The following is a 7,941-nucleotide window of genomic DNA, read 5'->3' on the forward strand; positions in this document are numbered from 1 at the left end:
AATTGGTGTGGCAGGGGGGAGCAAAGGCACAATCACACTTGCAAGCTTCTGCTTCTTTGGCTTACCTTTATAAAGTATAGTTCTAGTTATCCTGCCTTATTTCCTGATGTGGGCTACCTTATGGCCGCTCGATGGAATTGAACTTGACTCTGGATGATACACCCATGCAGTTTTCTTCCTGGAGTTAGGAAAGTAATTGGCCAAGCCTCTTCCTCGATCTTTGTCCTTCCACTGTGTCATTTTAAAACTTGTTTTTATTATTATTTAGGATTACACCTATTTAACAGATTAACAGAGTTGGAAGGGACCTTGTAAGTCATCTACTCCTACCCAAGCAGGAGACCCTACACCATTTCTGACAGATGGCAGTCCAGTCTCTTCTTGAAAGCCTCCAGTGATGAAGCTCCCACAACTTTTGAAGGCAACTTCTGTTCCATGGGTTGCTTGTTCTCACTGTCAAAAAATTTCTCCTTATTTCTAGGTTGAATCTCTCTTTGATCAGTTTCCATCCATAATTCCTTGTCTGGCCTTCAGGTGCTTTGGAAAATAGCTTGACCCCTTCCTCTCTGTGGCAGCCCCTCAAATATTGGAACACTGCTATCACGTCTCCCCTGAACATGATAGCAATGTTGCCCCTGGACATGATCTTCACTAAATTAGACATGTCCAGTTCTTACAACTGTTCATCCTATGTTTTAGCCTCCAGTCCCCTAATCAACTTGGTTGCTCTTCTCTGCACTCTTTCACTATTTTTTATAGTGTGGTGACCAAAACTGGATGCAATATTCTAGGTGTGGTCTTGCTAAGGCTTTATAGAGTGGTATTAGTACCTCACTTGATCTTGATTGTATCCCTCTGTTAATGCAATTTAGGATTGCATTGGCTTTTTTGGCTGCTGCCACACACTTTTGGCTCATATTTAATTGGTTGCCCACTAAAACTCCAAGATCCCTCTCACAGTCACTGCTATTAAGTTGCCAGAAGATAGAGCATATTAGCAAAAGATTTAAAAAGCATGTCGGGATAGCCACTGCATTTCACTTAAGAATCTATCATTGAGTCCATTGCCTGATTCAAGAATTGCTCCACAACCCTTGTGAGATGAAATGGAGAGGCAGAACATGTTTCCATCTAGGTGTGTTGATATCTCAGCCTGTGCTGTCCCAACAGTATATAGCTAATTTAGGAATTAAGAGCTGTTTCCTTTAAGAAACTACCTCATGGGAAATGTAGTCCCATAACATGTGACCACATCTGTGCTCCCCGATTGGGCAGTGGGTACTCTGCCCGGGAAATTGATTTATTACTGGGCACTCACTGAATCGCCATCAGCTCTACCAGAAGCAGCTTTGCACCAGCAGCATGGGTTAGAGGAATTAATGTCTTTTTACACTACGTGATGGGACAGATCATGGAAAGTCAGAAGAATCTTAACACTGAACTGTAAGTTTTGCTATTAAGGATGCCTGATAATAAACATGATCTGAAAGATATTCCTAAGTGTGGAGTTAACTGGCTGCCCGAGCAGAACCTCATTGCCCGGAGCAGAACAGTAAAAAGACATTCCTTTAACCTCCTTTGTCCTCCTCTCTGAGCTCCACAGTAAAAAGACATTAAAATTCCTTTAGCTTCCTTTGTTTTCCTCTCTGAGCTCCGAAGCAGAAGACAGTAGAAATTCTTTAACCTCCTCAGAGTGAAAAGGCTTTGAAGTTTATTCCCCTCAAAGAAAAGATGATGAATGATTTGCCCCCATACAGAAGCTCCTGAGTAAATAAGACGTTGAGGTGGAATCCCAAACTCCGTTTGCATTTTAACTGAGAAAAGCTGCCAGGATTTTCCCACCCCCCTTTGGAGCAAAGAGAAACATCCCATTTCAGCGAGAAAGGCTGATTATCTCTCCTGAGATGAACGTTGTTGTGATTAAGAAAGTGTGTTAAAAGGAAATCAGGATTTGCATGATAAAGCAACCCCCCTTTCGTTCCCAAAACTAACAAGAAGAGAAGTTCTTTGTGTAGTAAATGCCTCATGGAAAAATCTCCATGCAAATGAAATTTGAGTAAGGAAGAGGTCATCAGCCCAGAGCAGACCTCCCAACTCCTTTGAACTTTATTGATGAGTTGTCTTGGCAACTAGAGGCAATAAAGAGGCCAACTGATGCAAGCCTGCCAAAAGGGAAATAAGGCAGAGGCAGACCAGCTGAATGAATTAAAAGAGAATGCATGTTATGTTCTTGCTGATTTGTTATTGTTTGTGAAGTGGGAAAAGGTGCAAGCCCTTAGGAGGTATCAAGCCAGCCAGGTCCAAGAGGGGTTCTGAGTTCTGGTGCATTCCCTTAGGAATCCCAACATTGGAGAGGCAGCTGAGCAAGAATCTCGATAGGAAGCAGCCATATCACTCCAAACGATAGACACAAGCAGCGCCATCTAGTGACCACTCTAGACTGCAGTCCAGATCCTTAAGCCAACACTAGCAACGCACTCGAGAGGCTGGCAGGTGAACTGCACCTGCATCTCCAAAGCTTCTCAACGCACCCTAGTGGCTGACAGGTGAACTGCACCTGCATCTTCAAAGCTTCTCAACGCACCCTAGTGGCTGGCAGGTGAACTGCGCCTGCATTTCCAAAGCTTCTCAACGCACCCTAGTGGCTGGCAGGTGAACTGCGCCTGCATCTCCAAAGCTTCTCAACGCACTCTAGTGGCTGGCAGGTGAACTGCGCATGCATCTCCAAAGCTTCTCAACGCACCCTAGTGGCTGGCAGGTGAACTGCGCCTGCATCTCCAAAGCTTCTCAACGCACCCTAGTGGCTGGCAGGTGAATTGCGCCTGCATCTCCAAAGCTTCTCAACGCACCCTAGTGGCTGGCAGGTGAACTGTGGCTGCATCTCCAAAGCTTCTCAACGCACCCTAGTGGCTGGCAGGTGAACTGTGGCTGCATCTCCAAAGCTTCTCAACGCACCCTAGTGGCTGGCAGGTGAACTGTGGCTGCATCTCCAAAGCTTCTCAACGCACTCTAGTGGCTGGGAGGTGAACTACGCCTGCATCTCCAAAGCTTCTCAACGCACCCTAGTGGCTGGCAGGTGAATTGTGCCTGCATCTCCAAAGCTTCTCTACGCACCCTAGTGGCTGGCAGGTGAACTGCGCCTGTATCTCCAAAGTTTATCAACGCACCTCAGTGGGCAACAAGTGTACTGCACCCACATCTCCAAGTGTAGCAACGCACCCTAGTGGCCAACAAGTGCACTGCGCCCACATCTCCAAGTGTAGCAATGCACACTAGTGGCCGACAAGTGCACTGCGCCCACATCTTCAAGTCCTGCAATGCACCCTAGTGGCTGACAAGTGAACTGCAGCTACATCTTCAAGTCTTGCAACGCAAGCTAGTGGCCAAAGAAGGGAGTTGGACTCAAGAATTGATAACGGATTTTAGACATTTTCTGAATTAATCCTCGTTATAGAACCTTTCTAACCATTGGCAGAAAGGTCAGACATGCCTGAACCCATCATAGACTCAGAATTGGTCACCCAAAGCTCAGAATTGAATGTCCAACTATCAGAAAAGGCGGAAACATGTCAAACAGCCGATGACCTAAGACAGCATAGAAAGCCTACGCAGACTATGCGGTCAAACCTCTTGGAGGAATGGGACCGGGTTTATCGAAAGCAGGAAAGCGCCTGGAAGCAGTTGCAGCATCTCTGCAACAAACTCAAAGACGATTTACCCCCAGAACGCCTCCGTTCTTTAAGTAAAGATATGGACAAAATCTACAAGCCATGGAGATCTTACGGAGACCACCTCACTGCTATCCAGTTACAACTAAATGGTGATGAAGAACTCCAGGGGGAAATGTTGCGCATTCAGATGTTATACAAAGAACGTAAAAAGCAGATCCGACGCAGCAAAGACCTTATACAATCCAATCTGAAGGAGACAGCCCCAGATGAGAAGGCTGAGTCTAAAACATCTCAACAGTCATATGTAGTTCCCTCTCATGCTTCCAAGAAAGCATCCTCATCCAATCCCAAGGACAAGAAGGCTGAGTCTGAAGCATCTCGACAGTCATATGTAGCTTCCTCTCATGCTTCTAGGAAAGCGTCCTCATCCCATCCCAAAGACACATCAGAAACAAATGCCAGATCTGAAGTGTCTCATCGTTCGCGAGCACCATCTCAGTGGTCAGATGCAGCCCCCTCTCACGCTTCTAAGAGAACATCCCCATCTAGTTCAAAAGTTACACAGGGAGAAAAGACCGCATCAGTGAGGTCTCATCGTTCACATACAACATCTCAACAGTCACACGCAGTTTCCTCCCATGCCTCCAGAAAGGCCTCATCTTCCCAATCAAAGGCAGGTAGCAGCGTCTCACAGCAATCTTCCCATTACAGCCAAAGGCCAGGGATATCTACAGCTGGAGAGGCACTAATAGAAGCTGGGATGGCAGAGATAGATCTAGAGACAGCAAGAGAAGAGCAGCTGCTGAAGGAAGAGTTGGCAGCCGTGGAAGCAGAAAAGGCAGCTGCAGCTGCCAGAATTGGGACTCAACTGGAATACCTCCGGCGCAAACGGGAAGCAAACAAAAGACTAGTATGGGCCAAAGTTCTACAGGCCGAGGCTGGTGGTGGCCTCATCAACTTCGATCCTAGGAAGGTAGAAGCAGAGAACCCAGATGCACGTGTCGAAGCCTACGTAAACGGCCAACACGTAATACAACAGGAACAATTAACAAACCCACAAGCTAAAGAGATAGTTGATGTCATACAGTCTGCACCACTCATTCCTTCCCTTAGAACTGGAGAGCCTAAACCGACGAACCCAGACAATCTCAACCATGGCAGAGGAACTTCAAACAATCCTCAGCCAGCAGAGATACAAATAGTTGCAAGTAGCAACATCAGCGTCGAGGCAAAAGAATTCCTGCCAATACTTCAAGGCTACTTGAACAGGAACGAACAGATTTATAAACACAGTCAACCTGCAGAGCAACAACAAAAACAACCCTTGGCTACACTGTGGCAACATGAAGTTGCACAGAATCTTTCGGAAGAAAAACCCCAGCTGTTCACAGCTGCCACGCCCACTCTTCTAGACCGCACCTGTTCAAACCAACAGGATACCACAGGACCTGATCCACCCAAAGCTGCAGGGCACACCCTTCCGATCCCCCCGGCATACCACCCTGGAGCAGACTGGCAACCTTGGCAGAGGAAGATGAGTTGGTTAGAGAAAGGGTTAGAGAAGTTCTCAGACAAACCAGGCCGAGAGTATCAGGTATGGAGGGAGATCCTCAAACGTCTTGTCCGTAATGAGAAGATAGAGCCTGAGGATGAGATTGTACTTATGAAAGCCTGGTTAGGCCCAAAGTCTAAACAAATGGTTACAAGAATCTACCACATTTACCTGAAGGATGCAGTCAAAGCCTGCGAACACGCATGGAAAGTACTTGATCGACAGTTTGGCACATCCATGCTCATGGAGTCCTCACTCTTGAAACAGGTCATCGAGCACCCAAATATTAGTCCAAATGATCCCGAGGAGTTATGGAAGTTTTCTGACCTCCTCTCAGAACTACGGTTTGCTCAAGAAGACCCCACAACTAAGGGATTGGCATGCCTTAATGAATACAACACACAGAACACTATCATCAGAAAACTATCAAGACGGTTCAACGATCGATGGACCGATCTGCGGGACGCCTACAGGAAGAACAATCAATACAATGATCCTCCCTTTGCTACACTCCAAGAATTTGTTGCTGATCAGGTAGAGCTATGCACTGACCCTCGAAACCTAGGTCATTGGGATGACTACTCCACAATTGCCAAAGAGGCTGCCCATAACACTGCTGCAATCAAGAGTCCAATGCAGACCACAAAGGAAAAAACCTTTGTGTCAGTTCACAAAACGCAAATCTCTAACTCTGCCAGGAACGATTCCGACGTGCGACCAACCAGGAAAGTTATAGTTAAACCCCCAACAACAAATAAGGACCCATTCTGTCCATTCCACGAGTCTTCCCACTCCTTGAACAAATGTAGAGATTTTGGGAAGAAGCCTATGGAGGAAAGGAAAGCTCTAATTAGGGAGTACAAACTCTGCTATAAATGTTGTGACTCTACAGAACACATCGCCAAAGAATGTACGGCCAAGGTGCAATGTCCTCTTTGCAAGAGTAGCTGGCACCCTGGCGCCCTACACCCAAACTCCAAGACAGCGCATCGTCCAACAGCCCACACCCCTCCACACAAGGAGGCTCCACAAAATGCCGAAGCGCACCCAGAAACTAACACAGAGGTAAGCGTCAGATGCACCTCAATATGTGGTGGCTCTTCAACACCTCGCACGTGCCACAAAATTTGCCTGGCCAAAGTCTACCCTGCCACTCATCCAGAAATGGCCGTGAAGATGTATGTAATCTTAGATGGGCAAAGCACCAGATCGTTAGCAAGGTCAGCATTCTTCGATCTCTTCGACATCAAAACCGAAGAGACAGGATTTACGATCTCAGGGTGCACTGGATCCCAGCGCACAGTGGGGAGGGAAGTCAATGGATTCTGCATAGAAGCGTTAGATGGGAGCGCACAGTTCCCACTGCCATCACTACTAGAATGGGATGGTCTACCAGACAATCGCAGTCAGATCGGGACACCAGAGGTAGCAAGCAACATACCCCATCTGAGACACATGGCTAATCACTTTCCTGCCCTAGACCCTGAAGCCAAAATCCTGCTCTTGTTGGGAATGGATGCCCCTGACGCTTTCGCTTGCCATGGAATGGTCAGAGGCCCAAAAGGCTCCCCACTCGCCCTCAAGACAGAACTCTGATGGGTCATCGCAGGAACCGTTTGTGTCGATCGGCTGCAGGCCCCAACCCAGGTGAATGTCTTCACAACTTCCACTCTCAGTAATGGAAGAACATCCCACTTGAAACCATGCCAAGAACACTTCACGACCTCATCGATCAAGCCAGTTTTAGGAGCAACAGTGTTCCAAACTAGCAAAGAAGACAATGACTTAGCCTTGTCGATAGAGGACAAAGAATTTTTGAGACTCATGGACAAGGAGTTTCAACAAGACGCTACTAAGAGTTGGGTGGCTCCACTACCCTTTCATATACCAAGGCAACGGCTTCCAAACAATCATGAGCAAGCTCTATCCCGCCTTTTCAGTCTTAGACGACTCATGTATAAGAAGCCTGCAATGAAAGCTCAGTTAGTGGAGTTCATGAACAAGACGGTCCAGAACAGACACGCAGAACTTGCTCCACCTTTCAAAATTGATGAAGAATACTGGCACTCACCATCCTTTAGAAAGTGCCAGCCACAAGAGCCAGACCAGATTCGAGCACTTTTTGATACCAGCGTGCAATCCCAAGGTCCCTCTGAATAAAGTGTTCTTCAAAAGTCCGAACCTCAACAACAGTCTACTCAGCATGCTCATTCACCCCAGAAAGGAAGCCATAGCCATCATGGACAACATCCAGCAGATGTTCTACTTATTCCTCGTCAGAGAAAACCATCAGTTATCTATGTTTCATGTGGTCCAGCAACGAACAGCACAACCAACAGAAGCAAGATCGGCCAATATGGCGAGAATCCCTGAGTTGTCTCCAAGGCATTCCTGTCCAGCGCAAGTACGTTCCCACCTTGCCTATCGCCACAACGAAGGTGGTAACAGCTGTAGGATACATCAAGATCTACGGTGGGGAGAACAATGTTCACATCGTCTACGGTGGGGAGAACAATGTTCACATCAGTCTCATCATGGGAATGGTGAAACTAGCACCACAACTACCCGTCAACCAGTCCCAAGAACCAACTCGCTTCAAACAACTATCCAGACGGAAGCCTCTCATGTTGGGCTTAGCAGTAATCATCTTCACCACCCTCGTGGTAGAAGGTGCAGCCATCATCAACTCTCAAGCCTTGGTTCCAGAGTTTTTGGATC

Source organism: Thamnophis sirtalis, unplaced genomic scaffold (assembly GCF_051295495.1).
Source record: "Thamnophis sirtalis isolate CommonGarterSnake01/CBP01778 unplaced genomic scaffold, rThaSir2_p1.2 scaffold_3, whole genome shotgun sequence".
Classification (NCBI taxonomy): Eukaryota; Metazoa; Chordata; class Lepidosauria; order Squamata; family Natricidae; genus Thamnophis; species Thamnophis sirtalis.